This window comes from Cibotium barometz, chromosome 17 (genome assembly GCF_041138505.1).
Source record: "Cibotium barometz isolate CiBa-2024 chromosome 17, ASM4113850v1, whole genome shotgun sequence".
In the NCBI taxonomy this organism is placed as follows: domain Eukaryota; kingdom Viridiplantae; phylum Streptophyta; class Polypodiopsida; order Cyatheales; family Cibotiaceae; genus Cibotium; species Cibotium barometz.
This window is the reverse complement of record NC_141062.1, coordinates 12,375,852-12,393,155: the sequence shown is the minus strand read 5'-3', so window position 1 is coordinate 12,393,155 and position 17,304 is coordinate 12,375,852. Positions and strand designations below refer to the sequence as shown.

The window sequence follows — 17,304 nt, the reverse complement described above, 5'->3', positions numbered from 1 at the left end:
CCACCCGTACGCCAGTCTTGCAAACCTGATGCACTGACAACAGATGAAAACCAAGTGCCGGAACATACAACACCTGGGAGGAATGCTTCCCCCCTCTGCCACCGAGAACTATCTGCATCCTGCCCTCACTGTGAACTAGGATAATGGACGTATCCCCAGTAAGAATATGACCAGAAAGCCTACAGAGATCCTGTAAACCGGAACGGGAAGGAGTCATGTGCCTGGAAGCACCACTATCAAGAATCCACTCCCGAGTATCCGTTACGGAGAGTCCTCCAATCTCCTCCCTACCTGAAGAAAATGAAGCATCGGTGTCCATCACCTCCAGGTGCACAAAAGCCGGAGTCTTCATCATTGCTGCTGAGGAGTCTTCACCCTTCTCGGTCTTCCGCTTGGGACACTGTCTCCAGTAGTGGCCTTTCTCGCCACAATCATTACAGGTCATCTCTGCCTTCAGTTTCTCGCGGTCAGCGTCGGACTTCTTCTCAGAAGACTTCTCCGATGAAGCCTTCCCTTTGCTCGAGTTACGGCCTTTCGACCGTTGGCCAGTTAAGGCCTCCGAACCTCCACCCTGAGGAGGGTTCGTGAATCGTTCCTCCTGGTCCAGGACCATGGGCACAAGCTCCTCCCACGTGATGGTGCTGAGCCTGCCACTGGTAATCAAAGAAGAGTAAAATGCTGAGTACGAAGAGGGCAAATGTGACAGCAACGTGATGGCCATGTCCTCTGACGATATCTCCTTCCCAGCCTGAAGAACTTCCTGCTGAAGAGCTTGCAGCTTGTTAATATGCTCCCGCATCGTCGACGACTTTGCAGGGCTCATAACCCGCATCTGTACTTCCAAGGAAATCCTCTTCATGGGCGATACCCTGTTGTAAAGTGAGGCCAAATGCTGCCATATACCTCTGGCCAGCGTCATGTGCTTTACATGATTGATTACCTGTGGTGTGCAGTTGAGGAAAATAAACGAACGGACCCTGGCGTTGACACGATCCCACATCTGTGTCTGGGCCTCCCGGTCCTTTCGGGTTGTAACTCCCCTTCCTCTACTTCCGGCCGTGGAACACCAACAACGGTGAAATCGGCGAGGTCGTAAGACTCCAGTACGGATTCCATCATCATCTTCCATATGCCGTAGTTGCTCCCGTCCAACTGACGGTCCACCGGGAACGTGGGGAGTGTCGGGATCTTCACATGTCTCTCGGCCATCTCAAACAGATCTGCCATAGCGGGGATGTACTCTGAAAAGGGTGGGTGGGTGGGAACAAAGAAGAACTAAAACCTGCAAGTGGCTGTCCAGTAAATCAGCCCGCCTTCCTCTTGCTTCTCCTCTTCCCGATCAGCCCAAAACAGTCCACCAATCAGCCACAAAACAGCCCCCCTCTTGCTCACACAAATCCCAAGACCTATCTAGAGCCTAGGCTCTGATACCATGTCAGAATATGCAGCGAAGATGATGACCAAATCTGGGAACACAAGAGCAAAAACGCAGGCAGAAAAACAGCACAAGAGAGAGAGAGATGTAGGCGTGTAACTTTGCTCTATATACACAAGAAGATCCCGAGAACTGATACAAATAAGGTATGGGGGCTGGGGTCCTATATATACATCCCATAGAGGGCAGTCGGCCAGCAGAAAGAATGCCCACGACTGATGAAAAGGTCCCACGATTGCATAAATGCAGTCGGCCAGCAAACAGGTGCCCACGACTGATGAAATCCAGTCGGCCAGCAGCCCAGTAGCCCACGACTGATCAACATGGAGTCAGCCATCACCGGGGGTGCTCCTGGCATCACCTGGCAGCCCTCCCAAACCTCAGAAAGATGGGAAAAATAGGGAGAAAATGCGGGGAGTGAGGAAAAATGATAAAACACCTGATAAGGGCGGACACACCCACAACAAAGGCCCTGGTGTATAAATCTACACAAGAGATGACTTCTAACAGATAGGTGCTTCCTTGACTTTATCTTTCAAAAGTCTGAAGGTCATATCCAAATCGTTATTCCAAGTGATAGGCTGATTTGACTTACGTCCACGACCTTTCAATAAGTCGGTCATCGGTAGTGTGAGCTGAGAGTACTCCCATACAGATTTCTGAAGAAAAACTACAAAACCGAGAAAAGAACGAAGTTGTTTCACTGTACGCGGTATAGGCCAATCCAGAACCTTCTGAACTCGGTCATAGTCAATGCTCAATCCATCTCGAGTGATCTTGTGTCCCAAGTAAATGATTTCGGTCATAAAGAACTCACATTTACTTAACCTAGCATATAGTCGATTCTGTCTTAAAATAGATAAGACAATCATGAGGTGTCTGACATGATCCTCAAGAGTATGACTATATATCAAAATATCATCCAAGAACACCACCACAAATTTCCCCAAATGTTCACGAAAAAGATCGTTCATCATTTGCTGGAAAGTGATTGGAGCATTGGTTAACCCAAAAGGTAATACGAGAAACTCGTAATGGCCATACCTAGTCCGAAAGGCGGTTCTTTCGACATGCCTTTCATGAATACGTATCTGGTGATAGCCAGTACGTAAATCTATCTTCGTGAAATATTTCACTCCTAACCGGTCAATCAGGTCATCTGATCTAGGGAGAGGATAACGGTACTTAATGGTCACCTTATTTAATCTCTTATAATCTATACACATTCTCCAGGAGTTGTCCTTCTTTCTCCTAAGCAACACAGGTGCACCCCAAGGTGATTTACTTGGACGGATCTGGCCCATCCTCAAACAATCTTCGAGTTGTTTAGCCAACTCATCTTCTTCAGCTTGGCTCATCCTATAAGGTGGAATACTCACAGGATGAGCACCAGGGATCAAGTCAATACGATGATCTACTGCCCGTTCAGGTGATAAACCCAATGGCAGTTCCTTAGGAAATACGTCTTGAAACGAATCAAGTATCTTCTATAATTCTTTGCTTTCAAACACACTTAATTCATTTACATCCAAGGAAGAGATGAGAAAGAAAGAAAGTGGAATCACTACATAATGGAAAGCGGTATACAAAGAAGAATCCGTTATATTTCCAAAATCAATTGTATTTACAAGAGGTCCCTGAGAGGGATGAATACAATCACCTAAAATACTATACTGGGTGTCTCTATGCTGAAAAGAAAAAATATGACTAGACCAATCTATCTGGACTTGAAGAGTCTTAAACCACTCAATCCCTAATAACAAGTCTACATTCTCTAGATGCATTACATAGCATTCCAGAGTATCTTTGTAGTCCTGAATCTGGATTGGAAGCATCTCCACCTTTCGATCCCATACATGCCTTCCCGCAGGTAGGCGTACCTCATAGGTATGGTCGCTAAGTGTCGTATCAAGACTCAATTTCTGCACAAGTTTGTAGTTAACAAAGTTGTGTGAGCTGGCAGGGTCCAGAAGAATGTGAATCTTATGGCCATCCACTTCCCCATCAACTCGGAGAAGATCATGCAAGCCAAATACTTTAGAATTGAAGAGACAATCAGAACAAGTACTAGGGCGAGAAAGTACAGTAATTGACGTACCTGTCAAAGACAACTGATTAGCTGCCTTTGGCTTGGATCCTGCGTTTGTCTTGGTACCCTTTTACTTTGGGCACTCGTTACGCATGTGTCCTTTTTCTTCGCAGATAAAACAACGTCCTTCTTTCTTGAGCTTTAAAGCCCTAAGGAGTCCTTTCTTCTTCGCTGATGTCGAACTGGAATTCTTTGAAGATTGGTCCGAAGACTTTTCTTCAGTCATGTTAGCCATAGGTACGGAGAACTTTCTTTTATGCTTGTTCCCCTGCTCGGTAACGGGTTTCGACTTGGAAGAGACCATTGTATCACCATAGATACGAGCTGAATGAATGGCCTCGTCCAATGTTTTGCATTTGTTATTTTTAACCTGTAATCGGTATGAGTCTGGTAAACTAGCTACGAAGAACCCCAAAAGAGTAGTGGGATCCATCTTTGTAGCTTTCATCTGCAAGTCTCGAAACTTCTGGAGGTAGACCTCATAAGTGAGGTGCTGCGAGGTCATGGTCAAAGCTGAAAACCGGGCAACAACATCATAATCATCCTCTTTCTTGAGGAATTCTTTCTTGAAGACGTCTTCGAATTGTGCCCAAGTCGTTGGCTTAGGGTTGAGTTCCTTCCACCAAAGCAAAGCTTTGCCGAACAGGAAACCTGCTGCTAACTGGATCTTCTTTCCATCATCACATGGATGAAACTGAAAGTGAACTTGCCACTTATGTAGCCACGTGTCCACGATCTCCTTGGTGCGTCCTACTGTAACAGGCGATCTTGGTTGAAAACCATACATAAGCATGAAAGGACTAAACCCTGTACTCGTATGCTTAGTACTGTTATATGCAAATTCTAACATAGGAAGATAATCCTCCCATGAACTCTATCTTTTGGATACATATGCTCGAAGCATTTCCTCCAAAATCTGATTCACTCTTTCAGTCTGGCCATCAGATTGAGGATGATCAGAGGAACTCAAATTCAAAGTTGTTTCCAACTTCTCAAAAACAAGTTTCCAAAAATCACTCGTAAACTTAGAGTCCCTATCACTGACTATGTCCTGCGGTAACCCGTACAGTCTAAACAATTGCTTGATAAACTGCCGAGCTAATTGCGTAGCTGGAATAGTCTTCCGGGTCGGTAAAAATCTAGCCATTTTTGTCAAGCGATCTACCACAACCCAAATAGAATCGTGGCCTTGATGTGTTCTTGGCAATCCGGTAATAAAATCCATGGAAATACTTTCCCATTTATTACCTGGGATTTGCAAAGAATGCAACAACCCAGCCTGTCTAAAGCGTTCAGCTTTATTTGCCTGACAAATCTGACACTTGAGAACATAATCTTCTACATACCCTTTCATCTTCAGCCAATAAAAAGTGTGTTTCACTAATGGTAGCGTCCTATGTACCTCAGGGTGTCCAGCAGAAGGGACGTCGTGACACTCCCTCAGAATCTTGGACCTAATGTCCGGGATCTGTGGTACACAAATTTTGTCATTACGGAATAGCAAACCATTCCGAATCATCCACTGACCTCCTGCAGCCTGAATAGTAGACTGCTCAGTCACCGAGTCTTGGTCAATCAATGAGCTCCCGTCCTGGATCTTATGCCAAAATGGACCAAAATAACTATCAGTCCTGCAAAGCCCTCTCAATGACTGAAATAAGTCAGTAGAAATCTCGGTGAACGACAAAGAATTCACCTCTCTAATCCGACTAAGCGCATCTGCAATATTATTCATGGACCCTTTCCGATAACGGATCTCGAAATCAAAATCTTGCATTAACTCTGCCCAACGAGCTTTCCTTCCTCTCAAATCATCCGCATCACACACATACTTGATTGACTGATGATCAGTCAATACCACAAACTTGGAGCCATATAAATAATGTCTCCAAACCTTGAGAGCATGAATCACAGCATAAAGCTCCTTCTCAAGGGTTGGCCAACGAGATTGAGTGTCGTCTAGCTTTTTACTTTCAAAAGCAACCGGTCTACCATCTTGAAATAAAGCAGCCCCGATAGCATAGTCACTGGCATCAGTTTCAAGAACATAAGGCCGACTAGGATCAGGCAATGCTAAGATAGGTGCTTCCTTGACTTTATCTTTCAAAAGTCTGAAGGCCATATCCAAATCGTTATTCCAAGTGATAGGCTGATTGGACTTACGTCCACGACCTTTCAATAAGTCGGTCATCGGTAGTGTGAGCTGAGAGTACTCCCGTACAGATTTTCGAAGAAAAACAACAAAACCGAGAAAAGAACGAAGTTGTTTCACTGTTCGCGGTATAGGCCAATCCAAAACCTTCTGAACTCAGTCATAGTCAATGCTCAATCCATCTCTAGTGATCTTGTGTCCCAAGTAAATGATGTCAGTCATAAAGAACTCACATTTACTCAACTTGGCATATAGTCGATTCTGTCTTAAAAGAGATAAGACAATCGTGAGGTGTCTGACATGATCCTCAAGAGTATAACTATAAATCAAAATATCATCCAGGAACACCACCACAAATTTCCCCAAAAGTTCACGAAAAAGATCGTTCATCATTTGCTGGAAAGTGGCTGGAGCATTGGTTAACCCAAAAGGTAATACGAGAAACTCGTAATGGCCATACCTAGTCCGAAAGGCGGTTCTTTCGACATGCCTTTCATGAATACGTATCTGGTGATAGCCAGTACGTAAATCTATCTTCGTGAAATATTTCGCTCTTGCTAACCGGTCAATTAGGTCATCTGATCTAGGGAGAGGATAACGGTTCTTAATGGTCACCTTGTTCAATTTCTTGTAATCTATACACATTCTCCAAGTATTGTCCTTCTTCCTCCTAAGCAACACAGGTGCACCCCAAGGTGATTTACTTGGACGGATCTGGCCCATCCTCAAATAATCTTCGAGTTGTTTAGCCAACTCATCTTCCTCAGCTTGGCTCATCCTATAAGGTGGAATACTCACAGGATGAGCACCAGGGATCAAGTCAATACGATGATCTACTGCCCGTTCAGGTGATAAACCCGATGGCAGTTCCTTAGGAAATACGTCTTGAAACGAATCAAGTATCTTCTGTAATTCTTTGCTTTCAAATATATTTCCAAAATCAATTGTATTTACAAGAGGTCCCTGAGAGGGATGAATACAATCACCTAAAATACTATACTTGGTGTCCCTATGCTGAAAAGAAAAAATATGACTAGACCAATCTATCTGGACATCAAGAGTCTTAAACCACTCAATTCCTACTAACAAGTCTACATTTTCCAAATGCATAACATAGCATTCCAGAGTATCTTTGTAGTCCTGAATCTGGATTGGAAGCATCTCGACCTTGCGATCCCAAACTTGTCTTCTCGCAGGTAGACGTACCTCATAGGTATGGTCGCTGAGTGTCGTATCAAGACTCAATTTCTGCACAAGTTTGTAGTTAACAAAGTTATGCGAACTGCCAGGGTCTAACAGAATGTGAATTTTATGACTTCTCCATAAACTCGGAGAAGATCATGCAAGCCAAAGACTTTAGAATTGAACAGACAATCAGAACAAGTACTAGGGCGAGAAAGTACATTAATTGACGTACCTGTCAAAGACAACTGGTTAGCTGCCTTTGGCTTGGGTCCTGCGTTTGACTTGGCACCCTTTTGCTTCGGGCACTCGTTACGCATGTGTCCTTTTTCTTCGCAGATAAAACAACGTCCTTCCTTCTTGAGCTTCAAAGCCCGAAGGAGTCGTTTCTTCTTCGCTGGTGTCGAACTTGAATTCTTCGAAGGTTGGTCCGAAGACTTGCCTTCATTCGTGTTAGCCATAGGTGCGGAGAACTTTCTTTTATGCTTGTTCCCCTGCTCGCTAACGGGTTTCAACTTGGAAGAGACCATCGTATCATCATAGATACGAGCTGAATGAATGGCCTCGTCCAATGTTTTGCATTTGTTATTTTTAACCTGTAATCAGTACGAGTCTGGTAAACCAGCTACGAAAAACCCCAAAAGAGTAGTGGGATCCATTTTTGTAGCTTTCATCTGCAAGTCACAAAACTTCTGGAGATAGACCTCATAAGTGAGATACTGCGAGGTCATGGTCAAAGCTGAGAACCGGGCAACAACATCATAATCATCCTCTTTCTTGAGGAACTCTTTCTTGAAGACGTCTTCAAATTGTGCCCAAGTCGTTGGCTTTGGGTTCAGTTCCTTCCACCAAAGCAAAGCTTTGCCGGACAGGAAACCTGCTGCTAACTGTATCTTCTTTCCATCATCATATGGATGAAACTGAAAGTGAACTTGCCACTTGTGTAGCCATGTGTCCACGATCTCCTTGGTTCGCTGCTTTTGCTCGCTCCCGAACGGTTCCGGAGTAATATTGGGACCTAAAGCTAAAGCCAAGGTATCCATTCCCGAGAAAGTAGAGAGGGTAGTGGTCAATAGAGCGATGGAGTTCTGCAAAGCTTGCATCTGGGCTGCGATTTGTGCCTGACGTTCCGACGAAGAAGCTTCGAGAGCTACTTTGAACTCTTGGAAATCTGATTTTGACACAAAATCGTCAAAAAGATCGGCATCGGTACCTTCCGTAGCCGGCAAGCCTTCGCGTTCCACGAGGGGCTCCAACTCTGATTCTTGGGTCGACATCGTGAAGAGGGTACGTGGAGAGAAAATTCGATCTTTGCACAATGAAAGTGCGAGCGAACTCGAGAGCTTGAGAGCTTGAAAACTTGAGAACTCGAGAACTCGAGAGATGTGTGGCAAGAAGCCCACGTGAGGGGGTTTATAAAGGTTTCCCAAAAGCCAAAAATCTCGAAAAGCTAGGCTTAGCTTTTGCTTTAGCTTTCGTGTTTTTTTTTGAATATATATATATATATATATATATATATATATATATATATATATATATATATATATATATATATATATATATATATATATATATATATGGATATATATATTCTCTTTTTCTTTAAAAAAATAAAAAATAAAACACCTTTAAACTTTGGAGGAGGGTCTTTTCAAACTTAGAAAATTTTAAACTCTTCAAAAAAAACGAAAGCTAAAAACGTAAGCTTTCCTTTGTTTTTTTTTTTCTTCTCCTCCTGAATTAACCCGTGGGTGAACTGCCGGTGCATGCTTTTGACATCACCGTTGGCTGCCGGCGCGAATCTTCCTGCCGGCGCCACCCTGCCTGCCGTCGGCTGCTGCCAGCTGCGTTTCAGCCGGCGCCGCCTGTGCGCACAAGTGGCCTTGGCCAATCTTGCCTGCCCGCCTGGCCTAAGCGCCGACATAGGCCTGGCCTGGGCACCAGCCCGCCTGGCCTAGGCGCTGCGTAAACTTGATGGCCGCCTGGGTAGGCATGGCCGCCTGGCTACGTGGCTGGCTGCCCTCGCACACTGAGCCGCTGCCAACTTTATCGCCTGCACAGACTCGACCAAACGCCTGCACACCAGCGTTCGACCAACATGCCTCAACCGCTTCTCTCTCTCTCTCTCTCTCTCTCTCTCTCTCTCATTCAACGAAAAGCAACAAACGTGCTTTTTTTTGCTTTTTCCTGTTTTCTCTCATGCGACTGCACAAACACGACTCCTTTTCTTTGCAAAGCAATCAACCCTTACTAATCCTACCATCTCCCCATCAACATGGGTGTCTTTGATGAAGAAAAAACACATACAAAATCTGAAAACTGCAGTATGCACAAAAAAAACAGCAAGTTTTTTAACACATACCGTTCTTCGACCTCTTCTTCTCTACCTACCAACTTGCTCGTTCACGAGGTATGCTCTGATACCATTGTCAAATCCCCACGGATCCCCTCGTGATCGATCTTGGTTCGAAACTCGAATCCTGCAAACAAACGAACAAACAAACAAACAAGGGGGTGCAGGCCTGACTCACCTCCCAACCATGACAGTCGTGGGCAAGCCCACAGTCTTGGCTGTCCCCACCGAGCCACGAGCTGAGCTAACTAGGATGACGTACCGACCAATCTCCTCCTCGCGACGTCCCATACCGCCACGAAGCTGCCCTCGCGGGCCTCGAGACTGCTATCGGCCTCGGCTGCACAAAGCAGGTGCACGTCTGCACTAGATCCAGGCTCCAAGACCATAGAGCTCTCACAAACTCGCGAGACTCTCTATAATACAATAACTAACCTTGGCCACCCTTTTATATGCTCTTGGCCGGTCATCGGGCGTCCACACTTGGCCGGCCGCCCGTCCATACTTGGGTGCCCGCCCGTTAGTATTTCCCTAACTCAGCTCGTCCATCAGCCTGCCTAGTTCCAAGCTTCCCCAAGCCTCGAAACTAGTCTTGCATGCGTATAGCACACGGTAGATACTCACTATGCACATGACACATGGTATGCCTAAATCCATTGTTGGGGATAGAGATCCCAGGAATACAAGCCTCTTTTGGAGGGCTTTATTTAATAATATGGGTACTAAACTTGAGTTTTCATCAGCTTATCATCCCCAAACGGATGGCCAAAGTGAAGCTGCAAATTCAGCCGTGTTGGATTTATTGAAATGTTATGTGGCAGATCAAAAGACTGCATGGGAGAAGTATATTCCACTTGTTGAGTTTGCCTACAACAATACGATCCATGCTTCCACGGGAAAAGCTCCATTCGAGATTATTTATGGCAGAGTGGTATTGCCACCCATCCTTCGTACAAAGGATGAGATATTTGCAGCTGATGAATATGTTTGTGACTTGGATGTATCCTTTTGGTCAGGTGCGGACAGCCATTGCAAGGTCACAAGACAAGCATAAAATGGCTGCTGACAAGCATAGAAGGGATATGGAAGTCAAAAAAGGTGATTGGGTTTTGCTGAAATTTGAGAAGGCTAGGCTTCGGAAGAGGATCCTAAGCTTTCTCCTCGCTATTATGGACCCTTCAAGGTGATTCCAGAGATCAATGAAGTGTCATACAGGCTTGCTTTACCTAGTCACTAGAAGATTCACAATGCATTTCATGTGAGTCTATTTCGGAAATATGTGGGGCCAGATCCTGACGAGCCTGTCACACAGAAGATCCGCCAGAGATGAGGACATCCTCCAGCCAGAACAGATTGTTTTTCACAAGGAGAGAAAGCTACCTGCAGGAAAGCTTTCCAGGAGATACCTTATGAAGTTTAAGAATTATTTGCCTATTGATGCAAAGTGGGTAAATGAGGATTATTTTGTTGATTACCCACAGTTGTTGCAGGCATATCTTGAGGCTTTTCAGTTGAGGACAACTCTTTAGAAGCCCGGGGGGATGTCACCAATTGGCCGACCATTTGGTCCATCTCCAGTTTTTATGTCTCGTTCACTTGAGGCCAGGCCACTGTCTCATGTGAAGAGGCCAGTATTTTGCTGACATGGACAGGAGCCAGACTGGTGCCACCCGTGTGTTAGCACGATGGTGTCGTATGGACAGGAGCCAGACTGGTGCCACCCGTGTATGACCTGGACTGTGTTCGACCCATGGGATTGTCACGCCATGGAAGAGCCAGTATTCATGCCGTGTCTTACCTATGGGACTGTCACTCCATAGGGAGGCTCGTGCCTGGAACTGTGTCTTACCTATGGGACTGTCACTCCATAGGAAGACCAGGTTTTTATGTTTACGTCGTGCCATTTTTGTGCCCACAGATATTTTGTACTTGTTCCATGAACGGGAGATATGTCCATGATACTATTTGCACATGCACTCATGTTCTGCATGTTTGAAACTGTTTTCGCATGACTTGTATTTTTGTGTTTGCCTGTTTGACGTGTTACTTACTGAGCGGGGACACCTGCCAGTGAGTCGTGAAGTCTGCTCTATCTTCTGACGAGTTTTGGTGCATGTGAACAGGTGGTAAGTATATTGCACATGTTGGTTTAAATATTTCATATTTTAACCTTTGTTTTATAAGGTCATTTGCACACTCACTTATAAGTGGGCACCCCCTTTGGGCACCCACTTAGGGGCCAAGGTGGGGAGCCCCACTTAAGTGTGTGTGTGGGGGTGGGTGCATGGTCACCTACCCACCCCCAAAGAACTGGCCGCCCACATGCAAGCGTGGGAAGCCAGCCCAATCAATTTGTTAAACTCCACTTTAATTTTTATAAAAAAAAGCCTTCACCTCTAGTGTAGACCATCCCCGGCGATTCGCTTCCACCATCTTACGTATGAGAAAAACAGCCGGCGACTCTCTTCGGTGCATGCTCTCAAGCAACGCCATCTCCATCATCTCTGCAGGCGGCACAGGCTGCAGCCAAGCGCCTCCCCATCATCACAGGCGGCTGTTTTTCCTACCCACTACAGGCGGCTGTTATCCCTTCAGCAGGCGGCTGCATACTCAACAAGCTACGCCTGTCTTTCAACAGGGCTGCCCACTATCTACAGGCGGCTGCTCATTCAACCAGTCGGTTCCTCCAAGCTGCAGCCAGGCATCTCCTCCCTTGCAAGCGGGTGCTCCTCTCACAGCAGGCGGCTGTGGCCTTTGTATGGGGCTGTGTTCTGCATACCGACGCTTCCTCCACTTCAATACGGTTGCTCCTCTTCCTCTCTTCAGCCTGCGCTTCTGTACCTCTGCAGGCGGTTGTACTGGTCTTGGCGGCTGCGCTAAGTTCTCTTACAAGGCGGCTGTGCCATCTCAACAAGGTGGCTGCTTCTTCTGTCCAGCAGGCTTCAGCAAGGCGTTACCTCTCCTAAGGTGGCCGCTCCATTTCCTTCTTTGCAAGAGGTTGCACTTCTTTTCCATTGGCAGCTACAAGAGGACTTTACCCCTCCTAGGTGGCAACACCTTCTACACAGACACATCCGGGTATTGGTCTTCCATCTGCCATCTCAAGTAAGTGAATCTCAGATTTTAGTAAAGCACTTTGTGATAAATCTGATAAGGGACTCTCTCCACGGCAACACCCGTTCGGTGCCGGGTAGTCCAAGCTATTGGAGAACCACGGTCCAAAGGTGCTGAGATCGAGAGAGCCAGGCGTTAGTACCAGAGCGCCTGTTTGTGCGTGGTCTTGGAACACCAGTGAGACGCTCTCCGCGGAGTCCAGTGAAAGCACAGGACCGTAGAGACTGGACCACGCTAGTGGTCGTTCTGCTTCGAATATCTACTTCAAGCCTATTTGTTTGGTACTGTATTCATCTTGTACATGGACATCATTTGGTTCTTGGAACCCATGGAGCATTGTATTTGTTAAATACTCCCAATAAATATATCATATATTGAGGGGGGGTCGCCCGTTCCGGCCCTGTCCATTTATCTCATTTCATTTCATTTCAATTTCAAGTTGTAATTAAGTTGTCCATTTCAAATTGTGGTATTAAGTTGTGCTATTACGCGTGTGGCTGTCCAACGGAGTCTTTCCCACTTGACGGGATCGGTTTCAGTTGACCTACTCCCGAGTTCCTTCTCATCCAAACCCCGTCAGTAGCATTGGCGGTGTGTTCTCAGAGTTCTTCGGTACTTGCGTGGCACTCTGGATTTTGGCATCTTTTATGGCCAAGGATGCACTCTTGTTGGATGGTCTAACTCAGACTGGGCTGGAGATCCAGATACACGGCGTTCGACCACTGGTTGTGTTTTTTTACTTGGGTCTGGAGCCATTTCTTGGAGCAGTAAAAAGCAACCTACTGTGGCGCTTTCCTCTATCGAGGCGGAGTACCGTGCAATTTGTTATGCTGCATGTGAGGCGATATGGTTACGGAGATTATTGGAGGAGCTCGCGGCTGTCCTCCTACCGGATCTACTCTTCTTTGGTGTGACAATCAAAGTTGCATCGCCATCGCCAAGAACCTTGTGTTTCATACTCGTACGAAACACATTGAGATTCAGTATCACTATGTTCGTGAACGGGTTCTTGCTGGAGATTTGCGTTTGGAGTATTGTCCTTCCGCGGAGAATGCTGCAGATTTGTTCACCAAGCCGGTTTCTCAGGCTTCCTTGGCTCCTCATCTTCGGATTCTCGGAGTTTGTTCAGCATCTGGTGCTGAGAGGGGGTGTTAGCACATTCATCCCCAGATTCTGCTCTTTTATGGTGCCCATTTGGTCCCTTTTGCATGGCCCTTGCTTGTGGGCTGGCCATCCCTTTTTCTAGTATTTTTCTGGGATTTTTCCCAGCTTTTCAGGCATTTTCCAGTCGGCCTGTCTAGTGGCTCCAGTCGGCCTGTTTTGCAGCTCCAGTTGGCCAGCTTACCCCTACTATAAATAGTGGGTGCTGGCCTCTCATTGTTCATTCAGTCTTGTACATATTTTGCTCCCTCACTTATGACACTTGTAGTGTCTCTTGCTTGGGACTGTTTTGCTTCAGTATATTCAGCATAGTTTTCTCCATATCTCTCTTGCACTCTCTGTTCAGCACATTCTAGTGCCACTCTGCTTCTGCTCTGTGCACTCTTTCACCACCTCGCCGCCTCCACTAGGGGATCACTCTGCGTTTTCCTCTGCTGGTCCAGGCCGCCATTTGGAGGACTCATATCAGCCAACGTCCGGCTATTTTCTGGCACTTGCATCAGGCATACATCAGCTCACTTCTGCGTTTCACCTCAGTATATGCCAGCGCCTTCTGCAGAGCACATATCAGCGTTTATACATCAGCCTTTTGCTCCAACAAACACCTGCGTTTTGCTGCAGCTCACATCTACGCTTGACATTAAGCCTGTCCTCCGTTTTACATCTGTGTTTACATCAGGTGTACATCAGCGCTTATCATCTGAGCCTTACATCATTTACATCAGTCTGTCCTCAGGCTTACATCTGCGTTTACATCAGGCTTAACTCAGCGTTTACATCTGGGCTGACATCAGCCTCACTTCAGCGCTTAAATCTGGGCTGACATCAGCCCTACATCAAGACGGCAGCCCTCTCTGCTACATCGGGACAGCAGCCCTCTCTGCTTCAAGTACGCAGCACCCATGTCACCAGAGCTTGCACCACTCGGAACGGAAGCCCTCTCTACTTCAGGCGCGCAGCACCCGTGTCATTAGAGACTGCACCACCATCATTGTCATCGACATTACCTTTTTCCGCTGCCACTATCACCTCGGAGTGCTTTGCCTCACATCAACGCAAGCCTTCGTCATCGACCGTGCTTAAGCTCCGACGTCTTCTCTGCTTCTGCACTAGTCTTCTTTTTGCTCAGAGTCACCTCTCATATGAGGACTCTTGTACATATCTCCACTCACCTTTTTATATATATTCACTCACATATTTCATGCAGTGTGGTTTTATTCTGATCTCTTGTATTTCTGGTCCTTCCATCCTTTTGTCCTCACAACTTGCATGCCTAGAACTGTTTTTGCGTGAACTTTTTGATTGCTTGCAAGATCTGAATGTGTAGTTTACGGGCATGAATGCCCTTCTGGAAACCGTACACGTGAATTTGTATTTTGACCTTGCTTGTGGGCTGTAGAGAGGTGGTAGGTATGACTCTAAACTTTTTGTTTATTCATACAAGAGTCCTTGCATGGCCTCTCAACAAGTCTTATTGATTAAAAGCCAGTAGTGATATTTATACACTCAAGCCCACGAAATCTCTACGTGTATCATGTGAGAATCCCACACCATGAGAAATTTGTTTCTGCCCATCTCCACAAAAAACAAAAGACTCTGTATAGAGAGGGACATGTAAGACCTGAAGAAGCACTGTCATCAATGCACTACAAGCTCCGACAAACAAGCAACAAATCAGTGCTTCAAGGAAAACAGCACAAAACCACCCTCCATGACGCTATATAGAGGGTCACAAAGTGGTTAAACTCTCAGAAAGTACTGAGTTCCCAAGGTTCCTCTCCAAAGGCTACCTCAGCTATCCCCTATTCTCACACTTCATCTGGCTTCATTAGGTAACTGGATGCAGGCTTGCCATGCAGCCAAACAAGATAAATCCAGTCTGCAAAAGTTGACAGTTGACACCTCCGAAATGTAATTCACAAATTAAAATACTTAAAATGGCATCTCTCACAAATGTATGATAATCATGAAACAAATATGTGAATGCTATTGATGACAAAAAAGGGTGCCCCTAAAAAGCATCTTCGCAAATAGCCAAAGGACTCCGCTTGTATAGATCATCAACATCCATTCAAAGTACTTGTTTACAGCACTAAACTATGCTGCCCCACCCCAAAACCCGCAAAATACTTTCTGCAGAATTAGAGTGTTCTGAATGAATTAGAGAAGGGAGAAGGAAAGAATCCCTGGTAGCTGCATACCTAAAAGGAACCCCTTCGAGCATACCCAATAGCCAAAGGATCCTGTTGGTTAAAACGGGCTTAGTAGGTTGTACTCTACATACAAGGTAGATGATATATGAAAGGAAATCAAGTGAGCAAAACATCAAATTTATAAACAAATTAGAATAATGTGGCCTGTTGGTAGTATGTGCTCAATGAGCAGAATTTCAAAATAAAAAACATTAGAGGTATGCATGCAAATAGCCGAGCATATGACGCATGTTAGCAGTATATGCCCAAGCCAAAAAGGGATCAAAATGCATGGTCTAATCATGTACGGTAAAGAAATTAAAAATATGAGTGTGTTTAATCTTCGTTCCACATGAAACCCTAAAACTTCCCAAAAAAACCCTAACCATTCCGAAGGTGACCCTAATCCTGATTGCGAGATCATGAAAAACACAGAAAAGAAAAATGAGGACCAACCGGAGTGAAACGCAGCCACAAACCCCGCGCACTCTGTGCGGACAAGGATCCTGCCAAGCTTCTGCGCCGGAGACGGTAAAAAGACCAACAATAGTGAGAAATAAGAACAATTATAACAACAATGTTTGATAATAGAGAAAACTCTTCAATGGTGGAGAAACGTTTTCATGCTGCTTGTTTCGGGTTTCACACTTTGATCACATCTCAAGCGTTCGCGCCCATTTTTTGTCCCGCTGCCCATCAAAAAGACGTGTAATTTGATAACACCTTGAGGGAGGTGCTGATCTCAATCAGTTGTTGGATCGTGTGGAAAAGGCATGCACCCGAGCCTCTTCTAGGTAATTAGACACGACACAAGGGGACCTTGCTCTACAATGGACACACCAAAACTTGGGCAAATAATAGACTTGGTGTAGTTTAAACTTTATACGGTCGGTGTTATGGATGAAGCTATGGTTGTATAGTACGCACACCATTTATCCCCAAGTGGTCCTTGATACTCGTTTATGATACTTGCTATGAACAAGCTTGGTTGGGAAAGTACTACGTAACGAATCCTTGGGTCCACAAGGACATTAGTGTAAAGTGTTTCAGGAATGTAAATGAACATGAAGGATTAGTAAAGCTTAATTTCCATATTATCTCATGGAAGGTAGTTTCTTTGTCACATGACTGCACGAACAATGCCATAAGAAATCATCCTTGAAAGAGGATGGATCGCCAAACATGACTATAGCATTGATTGGATGGTAAGGACTATCAACATCAAACTTGAGCAAAGGACAATGAATGTTCTTCTCATAGAAGAAGGGGAACCATAAAAAATCTCCTCTGAGAGTGTACGATCTATTGCACCTAAGAACTCCCTATTCAATTCCTTCTCACACCACATATTGCAATGATATTAACAAAGCATCATATGATGTCACTTCACATGACATTTGCATGAGGCATGCTTCAACTATTATTACCCGTGCACAACATAACAACACATCACACACGCACTAAACACCTAGGGTAAAGACCTCATCACCAACAACCCATGGACCCCCAATGAGTGTACTTGCACATGGCACTTACATGAGGCACGCTTCAACTATTTTTACCCATGCACGTGCATAATATCACATCACACATGCACTAAACACCTTCGGCAAAGACTTGTAATCC

The 17,304-nt window shown here is 45.4% G+C and overlaps 1 protein-coding gene across 1 annotated transcript in view; it reads right to left on the bottom strand.

The window, feature by feature from the left end:
- The window catches only part of LOC147629688 (cytochrome b-c1 complex subunit Rieske-4, mitochondrial-like), a 60,126-nt gene extending 43,831 nt beyond the window's left edge, over positions 1-16,295 (bottom strand). The window contains exon 1 of the mRNA XM_086811231.1: positions 16,135-16,295. The gene's annotated coding sequence lies outside the window, so the exon portion shown is untranslated. The remainder of the gene's footprint in view (positions 1-16,134) is intronic.
- Between the last annotated feature and the right edge of the window lie 1,009 nt (positions 16,296-17,304).